The 12,377-nt window shown below is 46.6% G+C and overlaps 1 pseudogene; it reads right to left on the minus strand.

Moving 5' to 3' along the window:
* Positions 1-565: 565 nt before the first annotated feature.
* Positions 566-4,453, minus strand: LOC120849307 (annotated as a pseudogene).
* Positions 4,454-12,377: the final 7,924 nt, after the last annotated feature.

A 12,377-nucleotide genomic window follows, 5' to 3' on the forward strand; every position in this document is an offset into this window, starting at 1 on the left:
GGTGAGAGGGCTTTACACTTTTAGTCAAGCACGCCACCATCCAATTGTCAGTGATGAGAGTGAATTTCTTGCCAAGCAGGTATTGACGGAACTTGACTGGGATTGCCCAATGCACTGCAATACATTCCCACACATTGCTGTGGAGTTTGCGCTCGTCGGGCGTAAGGGCACGGCTTTCATAGACAATGACAACTTCCCTGTTGCCTTGGATTTGCGACAGCACAGCTCCGATTGCTGATCCTGAAGCATCAGTGGTTACTGTTGTGGGAGCGTCCGGGTCAAAGTGGGCGAGAATAGGGGGCTGTGTGAGAGCCGTGCGGATGGCCTGGAACGCCTGCTCGCAGTCTGGGGTCCACTCAAAGACTGGGGATTTAATCAGGGCTTGTAATGGGGCTACAACCTTGGAAAAGTCCCTAATAAAGCGGCGGTAGTAGCTGGCCGTCTGAACCCATGAGAGGACTTGTTTTTGGTTCTGAGGACGTGGAATGCGACAGATGGAGGCGGCTTTGTCTGCTTCGGGCTGCTGACTTTTGCTTGAGATAACAAAGCCTAGAAACTTGATTGCCTAGAGGCCGAAACGACACTTGTCCAAGGAGACTTTGAGACCACTATCTTGGAGCAGCTGGAGGGCTTTTTGAAGAAGAAGGGCAAAGGTGTCGAAGGATTGGGCGTAGACAAGGACATCGTCAAGGTACACTCTGATGCCCGACTTGTCAGGGCGAGGCTGCAGGTCTTGGAAGACTGACTGCATGATGCGTTGGAACGTAGACGGCGCATTTTTTGAGGCCAAACGGCATTCGAGTCCACATGTAGGTGCCGTTGTAGGTGATGAATGTAGTTTTCTCATAGTCTTGGGGGCGGAGGCTGACTTGCCAGTTTGCGCACTTCAAGTCCATGGACGCAAAGTATGCACATCCGGCGATGTCTTGGATGATGTCATCCACCAGAAACAAGGGGTACACTACTGTGATGGTGCGGTCATTCAGAGGCGCATAGTTGACGCAAAGACGTTTCTTATCTTCCCGAGATATTACGACAACAGGAAAAGCCCACGGGCCTGACGCTGGAAGAATAATTCCTTAGACCATGAGCTTCTGCACTTGCTTTTCAAGAAACTGCCTGTCTGCCGGAGCATACCTGTATGGGCTGCGGCTGTAAGGCGTTTGGCAGCAGGTCGATGCGATGCTGCATGCCCATGAAATGCCCCAAGTCGTCTTCGTGGTGTGCGAAAACCATGTACTGCTGGGCTAGGATTTCCGTTATTGTAGACCGCTGGCTGGCAGTCAACTGGTCTCCAAGCAGGGCTGGGTGGAGATCCGGGCGAATGTCTGCTGGCTCGGTACCCGCTATAGCGGACAGGGGATTGTTGCCAGGATTACTTTGTGGCACGGAATGGGTTTCCTGTGCAAGGACTTGCCAGGCTGGTTGCTCTGGCGACGGGAGGAGTCTCTCTGCAGGCAATCTTTGGGCATTATCTGCACTTGTGGGACGAGGCTTGAGTGAGCAAAGATGACAGCATTCGCCATCTGGGGGGCAAGTTTCTGTGCGGCTATTATGGCTGTACCTGTGGCTGAATCCTGCAGCTGGATGGGCTGTGGGGGCTCGAAAATGAGCCGTGCGTGGGCCGCTTGGAACCAGTCTTCCCCAATGATGAAAGGAAGCACGTTGTTGTCCAAGACAGCGGCTTCGACCACACCTGTAATGGGACCGATGGCAACCTTGAGAAGAGCTGCGCCGGCTGGGAACACGGTGCCACCTCCAACAACGGCCAGAGGGGGCTGGGTCCAGGGGGGGAGCATACGTTCGGGGACAAGTGACTTAGCTATAAGAGTCACATTAGAGCCAGAGTCTGGGAAAGCGTCGCATTCCCCAACTCCCGTGATTGTAGCTGTGAAGAATGGGCACTGTAGCTGAGAGCCGTTGAGGGTCGCTGGAGTACTGTGTTGGGCTGGCGGAAGTGTCACTGGGGGCTTGCTTGTGACTGTTGACGACGACGATGATTGGGATGAACGGGTGTTGCGTATAGGTAGGGCTCCGTGTTTTCGGAGTTTATATTTTTGGTCAAATTCGGAGGGTGTTTTTCGGAGTTTATTTTTTGCCGAAGATTCGGAGTTGATCAGTTTATATTTTTTTTTATTCCCAATTCTCCGAAATTCGGAGTTTAATTTCGCTGTGTTTCCTATTATAAATAAATAAATAAATAATAACCCCATGTAAACGTATGCCAGATAAAAAAGAAGACGCGCTTGTATCAACTGAAATATTTTCAGTTGAATTTTGCGTTGGTGGCATTGCCATTGGCAATACTAATTTATCCATCGGATTTAAAAACAGCGCGAAAAGACGAGGACCAGACAAAGAAGTGACACGGATGTAGCGCTGTTTATCCATGACAAAAGTCACACACAAGTGGCACTTCGATAAACGCCGATACCTTAAAACCAATAAACTCCCGGAGGTAGTGACTAGGAAGGTCGTAGTCACCCCATCCTATTCTATCAATCTAGCCCGCGGCCATGTGAGGTGGAGTGGTTAAGGAGGTAATAGAGAGTTTGAACTGCCTCTCTTCCCAATTTTATACAATCTTTATGGTCCATAGCTTTCACTGTTACTAATACATACCCTTTCCTTTCTCTAAATCACAAATCGCATGGCCCAAACTGGAAACTAAAAAAGTGGCCTTTGTCGTGACCCAAATGTACAGCGAACGACCTGTTGCCCTGAATCAACCTTGAAGAGACAAACGGCAAGACCCCTGTTGACAACGGTCCAAAATTTGAAAGATAATTAAGGTGGAATTTTCCCAGGACCATTGACTCTGTGCTAATCAAACTGTAAAAAAAAGAAAAAAGAACACTGACACATAAATATTCGGAGTTTATCGGATAAATCCGAATTGACCAAAATTTTACCGGCGGGTGTTTTTTGGGGTTTTTCGGATTTATCCGAAAACACGGAGCCCTACGTATAGGGCACTTCGAAGCTAAGTGTCCTAGGTTTTTGCAACTGTAACACACTGCTTGTGAAATGTCCTGGCCGCTACGGAAGGCTGGGGCTCCGTATTGGGAAGAAATTTCTTGGTAGCGGGCTTCCTGCAATTCCGCAGGCAGGTCTGCAATGCGTTGGCGAGGAGTTGAAGATGTCGGCAACGCAACGATAGCAGACTGTGTGGCTTGGGCTGGGCGTTCAGATGGTCGTGCTGTCCTAGACGAATGCACTTGTTGCTTAGGCTTGGCTGGGGAAGGCGAGGGGCTTATCTTGGTGTGTTGAGCACACTTGTCGAGACTGCATGGTGCATGTCGCCAGAAAATCTTTGACCGTAGCTGGCCTGTTGGCTGCGAGCGCTGCAATGATGTGTTGATCCCGCAGTCCGTGAAGAAGGTATTCGATTTTCTGTGGATCACTGAGAGGAACAGGGCAGCGCTCTATGATCCGTAGTTTGGCAAAGACGTACTGGTTCAAAGATTCGCCAAGCGCTCGAGTAATGTTCATAACGCGTTCCTGCCACTGGATTAAAGTCCACTCTGTAGCAAAAGTCTCTTTCAGTGCTGCGCTCCATGTCGTCCATGTATCGTACTGGCTACCAAATGCGAGGTGCCAGTTCCGCGCTGGGCCTTTTAGCTTGCTGGCGGCGATGAGGCGGGTAGTGGCATCTTCCCACGCCGCGAGTTGTTGGATGCGTTGAACGTCTTCCAACCATATCTTGACGTCTTGTTTTGACGAACCCTCGGAATGCGGAATGGTGGCGGAAAGGTCGGGCATAGTAGTTACTGTCGTCGGCTGACGAGGCAGGTGCTGCGACAGGACTGACAGGTTTTGTAGTGTGACTGGGTCCAACGACGGGGCGGGCGGTGAAGCTTCGCGACGCGCCGTGATGTCTGCGGTGAGACGCTTGATCAGTTCCTCTTTCGGATCGGTAATGTCCAGTTGGCGATTTGAGAGCTCTTCCTTGATGAGCTCCACGCTGAGGCATGACATGGTGATGGCGTCGAGCTGGTCCCACAGAATGCCCGGCATGACTGTTGCGGGGCGTAGCACGCTGGGAAAACTTGCGTTCACCGAAGGCGAAGGGCGGCTGAGGCAGCGTAGTAGTAGGCGTGTGTTGCGAATGGATCAGCTTTAGGCGAACGGGCGTGGCTTGGCGAACGCTAATCGTAGTGTCGAAACCATGTGGGCGTACGGGCGAGGCTTGGCGAAGTAGGTTTGACGGACGCTAAGCGTGGTGTCGGAACCATGTGGGCGAACGGGCGAGGCTTGGCGAAGTAGGCTTGACGGACGCTAAGCGTGATGTCGGAACCATGTGGGTGAACGGGCGACGCGGGCGGGCGAGGCTGGCGAGGCTTGCGGTCGCGCTGTTGTGGCTGGGCTGGTTCGTGGTCGTCGACTGCGCCAGATGTGAGGCAGGGCAGGGAGGCTTACACTTTCGGAAAAATAATTGTTTAATAAAGGACGATCCAAATACACAGGGAAGGAGCGTGCTCGTCGGCGCGCATGCCTTCGCACACCGGCGGCGAGAGAGGATCTGACTCTGCGTGCTCAGAGGTAGCTTGGTAGCTTGCTCAGGCAGCGACGTGGGTCCTGGACGAGTGGCGCCCTCCCTCGGTGCACGATGTTACTTGCTCGATGGTCCGAGAAGGGAGCGCTCTCACACAAGCTCTACTGCTCTTGAGATCTCTAAAAGTCAGAACCTGGGACCGTCCTGAACAGTACCCTTTTAGAATCGAAAGAAAAGGGCCCCTAAAACGGAGTCTGTACAATTTGGAAAAAAGAATTTCGTGATGTATGCTATCAAAAGCTTGTAATACATCCAAGAAGACTGCAGAAGTTAGCATATTATTATCAAAACCTGTGTGTATGCAGTCGCTGAAGTTTTCCAAAAGGGTCCGCGTTCCTCGTTCCACAACAAGACCGCACTGGTGAGCAGACAATAAAACAAACAATTTTACGAAACTATTCATTACGTTTGACAGATGTTTCTCCAGAATTTGTGAAAGGCATGATAAAATTGATACATGCATGGACAATAGCTTTTAACATCGTCCACTTTCCCTCCTTTATACAGTGGCTTAACAATGGCGGTTTTCATTCCTGACGGCCAATCTCTCTGGTTAATGGTACTGTTCAAGATTGCAATGAGTGTAGACTTAAGTTCTGCAAGATTCCTCCGGAGATCGCGCATACGAATCTCATCAAAACCGGGAAGCTTCCTTTCCTTAAACAAAAATAAATAATCGTGTAGCTCCCTTTCCGATATTGGAGGAAGAAAAGCTGAGACTTCATAATATTTATGTAAGGTAACGTTTTTTTAACGTCATTGCTAGCTTGGAGTGCCCCAAATGTGCGAGAAAACGAGGCGTTGAATTCGTCAATTGTTTTCTGTGTAGCAGGCGCAAAAGATTTGTCTATCATACCGTCACTAGTTCGTTTTTTTAGACCTACCTAGAACCCGATTAGCGCACTCCCATGTTTTTGCGGTATCGAAACGATGCTTTTCAAATTCTCCCTTGAAATGTCAGCTAGAAGAACAGGACGGCCGACTTGTTCCTGGCTATTTTGAACTCGTCCCTTAAACTTAAATTACCTGACGAACGTTCACAGCGTCTCCAGAGAAAATATTTTTACTTTATAGCACCTAAAATGTCTGACGTAATCCATTCATGATCCTCCTTGCACATTTTAATGATTACTTGTTTTTTTGCATGAAGACGAAAATTGCGAAAATAGGTCTACTAGGCAAAGGTCCGCCATTTTTCCATGCATTTTGGCGGCCGCAAGCAGCGGAGCATGGAGGCAGACCTTTGGGGTCTTACACATGGTTACCAACTAGCTTTACGGCTTATTCGCTACATTTCACGGTCCTCCTAAGGTCCATAGCAACATCGTTTGTGGTCAAAATTGAAATGTTCCCTCCGCTGCGATACTGAGCTTCGTAACTGTTGTGGCCGTGAGTTTCTGGTAATACAGATGTTTTCTGGCTCTAAAGTTACTTGCTAGCTATGGTCTGTGGAGAAGTTATATTTTGTCTTTCGCTTTGAATGGTTCGTTTCATGGGGTGCCGCACTGGGTAAATATTTGCCAATTGGACCACGCATCAGCAGAGCCCTGCGCGGACAACAGTGGTTATCCGCATCCGATGCGCAGACCTTGTATCCGCATCCGAACTGCATGCGCAAACTTTTTACATTATTGCATCCGATCCGCATCCATAGAGTAATATACACAAGGTAAAGAGCGGACACTGCCATAGGCCCCAGCGGCCCAGATAGACCAGTGACAGGTAGCGCTCCCAGCGGGCGGTATTAAGTATAATCTGATTCCGTGTCCGGTCAAGTTAGTTTCGGTTTGGGCGTGTCTGCTCCGGTTCTCCGGTACCCTTCTCTCTCTCTTCCCTCCCCGCCTCGCTCGGCTCTTGGAAGCTTTTTGATTCCCGAAGCCGCTGTCTTTTTTTATTTTTTTTTTAATACTGACGGACTTTTGCTTTATTTTTTACGATAGAGTTCGTGCAAAATGTGTCAAACAATATTTCAACTTACTTCACAAAGCAGAAGTATATATATTTCTTGTTCTTTTTCTATTGTGAAGCATTGAAGTTACACAATCGCCGCATTGACTCCTGGCTGATGGAGCATTTTGGGGTCAACAACAGTAAGTGGTTCGAACACATTTTATTGGACCACATTCATGTATACATGATTTACTTCAGAAGCTGTGTATGTTTTATAAGAAAGAGATCGATACTCACAAAAATAAATGAATATGAAAGACTTCGGCATATCGTACACTTCGTAATAGATTCTTAGCGGAACCAAGTTAACAAAACCATTCCACGGAGAACATGCTGTATGATACATTCACTTTCACGCCGGCTCGGGTACGGGAAGCAAGTGCAAAAATAAATAAGACATCGCTATCATTACCAGTGCGAAGCACACGCCGGATAGTACAAATTCCTGATTTCCGCCAAATATAATAAAAACACCAATTCGCATAGCCTCAAACTCACTGCGGGCGAGCCATTACCATACAATGGGAACTCTATTCGAAATCTGACAAGATTCGACGTCCCTAAGCATTCCCCGAAATTGTTTAGAAAAGAAATATGGCTTCAGAAAAAAGCGGCTAAAAAACTATGGACAGTGGATACAAGAGTGGATACATTTTCTTTCAAATAGTTTAAGCCTCTATACACTATTTTCTATCGAAATTTTGAAGAAAGTGGACGAATATTTTTGTTAGGGAGCCGTGATACACATTCGCTGGAAAAAGGGGAAACAAATATTTGGAGAGCAAGCTGCACCGCCCACTTAATAAGTACTTTCTTGTTTTTGGTTTGGCAACCGCTTCTGTTAATACACTATTAACAGTTAAACCTGTCTCGTTCTTACTAGCCACTGAAGAGTGCAACCGAACTTTGTCCAAATTCCGGTTAAGAAATCAAACATGTCAACACAAGCGTATTCTGCAAAACAATTTAAAAAACCCTTTGTGGTACTCCTCTGGGCAAAGGCTAACACCACACAGACCTCAAAGTGTGCTATACAAGGCGGCACACACTCCTCGAACATGTGTCACACTCTTTATTATGGGAAGAAAGTGATTTTCTAGTAGCTGAATGAAATGAAAGGCAGCCTGTGATGGTACTACTAAGTTCACGAAGAATTTTCCAGGCACGTGGTATGTTTTAGGAACAAGACAGTACTGGTGAGGCCTGGTCAAGTTATTAGACTCATCCGATAGCAGCTGAGAACAGCCACAGCTGTAAGTTGTCTGTTCAAGCAAATGCTTGATCAAATAGCCCAAAACGTAATAAAAAAGTGAACGAGTCATCAATTATGTTAGACCTGATGTCTGATTCCAGCTCAGAAATATCCTCTAGTGGCGGGAAGTTATCAATTGGAAGACATTCCACAATGTTTGAAATTAAACTTTCATGGTGCGAAGAAATTCGCAACTCCTTTAGGAGGTCAGCCTTGTCATCCCCTACGTTTTCATTGTCCGACAGTTTGAACAGTTTCTTTATCCAGAGGTGTTTTAGTCCTGAGATGAACTGATGCACATTTGGGTTTGTGTTGCAGCCCAGCATTTGTCGTATATAGCTCCAAAAACGTTCTCAAGTGTGTCTTGCTGCAGGCGTCGTGTAAGTAAGAACTTAAAGTCATGGCTGCTTGAAAGCTCAGAGCATGAGGACACTTTTTATAGTAACTTGCCACCCAATGATGGCTTATGGCTGCCTCCTACTTTGGAACTGCCATGCTGAAATCCATCCGAGTTACTGGTGGAGAAAATCAAGTATTTCAGATTCTTCCTTCAGAATGGCATGATGCAACTACTGCCCTGTCTTCTTGAATTTTTTAGCTATTTAGACAATCAAAAAGTATGCACATCCTATCACAGAAATATGCTGTAGCCATGGCTGCCTCAGGAAGTTCTTTGGCATAAACAAGGGATATGATTGCAAGAAAGAGTGAGGCACTCAGTACCTGTGGGGCACAACTTTCTTCCATGTTACAGAAAGGTTCTTGAAAAAATGTGTCTCTCAGTAAGTTTCGGAGCCAATTGCAAGCTCATCTCATGGATAGAACAATAAAGTTCAACAATAGAAGACCACTCAATGACCTCATTTCCAATGCAAAGTTTGTGGGCTTAAAGATTGCTCTTGGTTGTTTTGGGAGAGTGCGGAACATCAAAGACAAAGTGAACGTATTCGTTGTGAACTTCAAAAAATGGCTTATCACCACACACACCAAGCTTACGTTTGAAGCCCCCTAACCACAGACCACAGCCTTTACTGTGAAACCAACAGTCTTAAAGGGGCGATGCACTGATATTTGTATTTTGCGCAAATACCGCTTAGAACGAATCCCTGACGTTAATGATCTGTGCAATACCCGTTCGTTTTCATCACACGCAATCGAAGTCGCAGAAAAAGGCGAGATGCAAAAAGTTTGTTAGGAAAATAGCAGTGTTGTGTGCGACGAAACGACTCAGGTTTTTGGATGAGACGAACACGAGAAGCATTTCGGTCAAACGTCGCATGTCGACGAAACGATCTGTAGATGAAACGTCAGTCGACGAACTGAATGCCACCCGGCACGAATATAGATCCGGATCCGCGGATATCCGCATCCGCAGCCCCTGACATGCGCATCCGATCCGCAATCCAACAATATTTGTCTAATTTTTATTCGCATCCGCCCGTTTACGGCGGAGCGGATATCCGCGGATATCCACGCATAATCCGTGGATATGCAGGGCTCTACGTATCTGCCCTGATCACTGGCATTTTGGGCAATCGACGGTTGCGTTAGGTTAGTTTCTTACATATAGATAGATTAGGTCTGTCCGATTTGGCCTGAAAGCTCAAAATTTGTTCGCTCCCAGCTCAAAAATGCGTACGTGTCGTGCAATTCGCCTATGCACGACTCCAACGCTTGACCGAACTCCGACTGAACTCTAGTTCCGAACTTTCTGCCGAATCGAACCGAAGTATTGTAATAATACCTATATAGTTTCTTACCGTCTCTAAAATGTTTTGGTGTTTTTAATGATCCGGTGGGCGCGCCACGAAAGAAATCGTCGAACCGCGTTTCATTTTTTTACTTGCGAGTCAAATTAATATGAAAAACTGCCCAAAAACAATCCGCAACACGGAAACGAGACAAACTTAAAGAAAACAAGTACCGCTATTCAAACACCAGGAAGATAAGATTTGTGTGGTAAAAAAAAATGTTTTACCACATTTATATAAATAGAATATAAGGAGGGTTTCGCGTTTTCGGTTTTTATTTTTTGAAAATTCGGCATACTTTTTCCGGTGTTTATTTTAAAATTCAATTTTTTTTTCGCTGTATATTTATGCCCACAAAAGTTTTCCGTTTTTTTTGGTGAATATGAAGGAAACACCATCGGACACCGAATCAGATGATCCTTTTAGCTCTGATATTTGTGATCACTCAAAGAATAACGGCACAGATACTTTGAGAAAAAAACATGGACACTTTTTTTAACAAATGTGTGCAACCGTAAAAAAAAAAAAAAGCCATTGTCCAAAAATCTTGGAACTATACCTTCTGTACATCAGGATTACGTGATCTTATTATAGTACGCACACACATGTACTTTCCCAGGTTCTCCTCGTTGATCCACGCTCATTCTTTCCTGTTAATGATCCTGGGCTTCGAGAATGCCCTCTCAACGTTAACACTGGACACTGGCAGGCTGAGGAGATGAAGCGCTGCCTGAGCCAAAATCGTCCAATCAACCATTTGTGACTACCAAGAGACATGGTGCGACGTTTTAAAGCACAACACATTTCGTGTTCTCACTAAACTCTGGCTGCAGATCTTGCATGAAGCGAGAGTTTTTATACTAGCCGGCGCCCAAACTTTTTTTTAGGACCAGGAACTTGACACACTAATCCCGATCACAGAAAGGACACAGATCTCCCGCGAAGGACAACCCAAGACCTCCTTTGCTGCATGTTGAACCTTGGCAGAGGGCAGTCATGAAGAGGTCACACATTGTCGAACCTAACAACGCCCTTTCTCCCCTCCCCCACCCTCTTCCCGCCCATCTCGACGCGGCCCTAGGAAACCTACTATTTGCGGTTAAAACAGAATTTTAGAAAATGGATTCGAGGTATTTTATTGCTCTTTATCCATTTAAACCGAAAACGCTGAACCTGAAAACTGACTTTTTCGGTTTAAACGGAATTTCCGAAAATGAATTCAGCGTACTTTTATCGGTTTAAACCGAAAACTCCGATCTCTAAATACAAGTACTCATCATTCGAGCTTTCATTGGTCCACAGTAAACCGACGTGGACAAAACCACCTAAAATCACATAATAAAAAAAAAACACTAACATAGGCAACTATAATGTAAGTTAATGCAGCGTAATGAGTATATATCACTTCTTATGAGCGTTTAAATAGCTCAGAATTTAGTTTACAACGTTAAATTATCGCTGTTTATTTTGCTGAGACTTTTCAGTCTTTGCGATTACCTACCATTGCGACTGTTGTTCTTCAGCTGGCAACATTGGTTTCTTTTTCTCGTGTTCTGTTTCGCTACCTTTCACTCGGGACTCGAGGATTTGTCACTCCTCCTCAGCCACCTTTTCCCCTGGGGAGAACAAATGGAGATCGACAGAACATAGCTGATTAAAAAATAAACGCAAAGTTCACACTTTTTAAAACTAGTCTGTCGTGAAGTTGGTAAAGCACTAAACAGTTTACCAAAGATTTCATTATATTGGATGCATGTGAAAATTTTCAGAGGGCAATTTTTAAGGCAATGTCGTTTGAAGCAGACAATTTTTTTACGCGGCGGAGATGGACTTTTCGGGTTGGCCGGAGCGGGTCACATGAACGTTGTGACGTCACCGCATCGTCTGCTGTATGATGCCGTTCGGGCAATTTTTTTAAATATTTACGTTCCTATGTGGCACATACTTAATGCAAATTAATGTACAATGTTCCTTTATTACGTCAAAAACTATTGTCGTACTATACATCTCCAAAATATTGAAGAAAAACGATTTTCTGACGTTCCCTAGACATTTGTGATCGGATTTGGACCCTCCGGGCACTCGCCGCTAGTCGCCGAGAGATGGCATTCTAGATTGCGCTACCCTAGAGTAACTGTATATGCTCCGCTTGCGGAGCAGAGTACCGCAATGGTGCCATTCTGGAGCCAAGCACTGCGGGAAGCCACGGTCGGTTTTCGCAGGGGCACGAAGGCGCGGACGCGAGGCGGCGTGCTGTGGCAGGCTGCGGCGCGCTGCGGAAGGAAAATAGTGCGGCGACGAGCCGCGTATGCGCCGTGATCGTTGACCCTTCGCTTCCTGTTTCCCTCTCGATTGCAAAAAGCGCACCCCCTGCTTTCAAACGGGAGCTCGCCGACTAGCCAAGATAGCCGGATGTGCCGGTCGCGTATCGGTATCGCGTATCACTCCGCGAGAGCCGCAGACGCGAGCAACGCGATCGTCGACCGTGTCGTCTGCTTCACATACCTTGAAAACGGATGTCCCAAAACATCGCTCACGTTATAAAGAACGGGATTGTACTGTACCCAGTTGATACACATAATGTTCAGTGACTTAGAAAGCTTTCGGTTCGTTCGATTTTGGACTAGGATCTATATTTTGCGAACGCAAAGCGGAAAATATGTTGCCCCCGAAACGCGGCGCTCTGGAAGGCCGCTTTCCCGCACGAAGGTCGGATCCAGTTTTGCCCACGTGACCACTCCTCCGCCAATGCGGAGGTGGCGGCGAAAGGAAAAGGAACGCGATACTCTGGCTCTGCAAGCAGAGCCTATACAGTTACTCTACGCTACCCCAGAGCCGTATAGACCGTTCCATTAGGGTCATAGCAGAG

This window comes from Ixodes scapularis, unplaced genomic scaffold (genome assembly GCF_016920785.2).
Source record: "Ixodes scapularis isolate PalLabHiFi unplaced genomic scaffold, ASM1692078v2 PGA_scaffold6__148_contigs__length_123643588, whole genome shotgun sequence".
NCBI lineage: Eukaryota > Metazoa > Arthropoda > Arachnida > Ixodida > Ixodidae > Ixodes > Ixodes scapularis.